Here is a 252-nt window from a genome sequence, read left to right as displayed (position 1 = left end):
GAGGGAGACGTCGCAACCCTCATTAAAAGAGCCGCTCTGGGCTCCAAAGCATACATCTTTTATATAACCTAATTTCCATTTTTTTTTCCCCTATCAGGAAATACACCACGACAATTTCTGGGAGCCTGGAGGGGGCTGAATGTGGTGGCCACAGAGCAGCTCTCTGGGCAGACAAGGCCCCATGGGAGGCAGGGATGGTTCTTTCGGTCTCTACATCAGTGTTGGAAGAGGATTCCCTAATGGGACAGTGGG

The sequence above is a fragment of the Leptonychotes weddellii genome, chromosome 13, assembly GCF_054177405.1.
Source record: "Leptonychotes weddellii isolate Sample4059 chromosome 13, ASM5417740v2, whole genome shotgun sequence".
Lineage (NCBI taxonomy): Eukaryota > Metazoa > Chordata > Mammalia > Carnivora > Phocidae > Leptonychotes > Leptonychotes weddellii.
The sequence above is the reverse complement of the archived record's forward strand: the minus strand, read 5'-3'. Positions refer to the sequence as shown.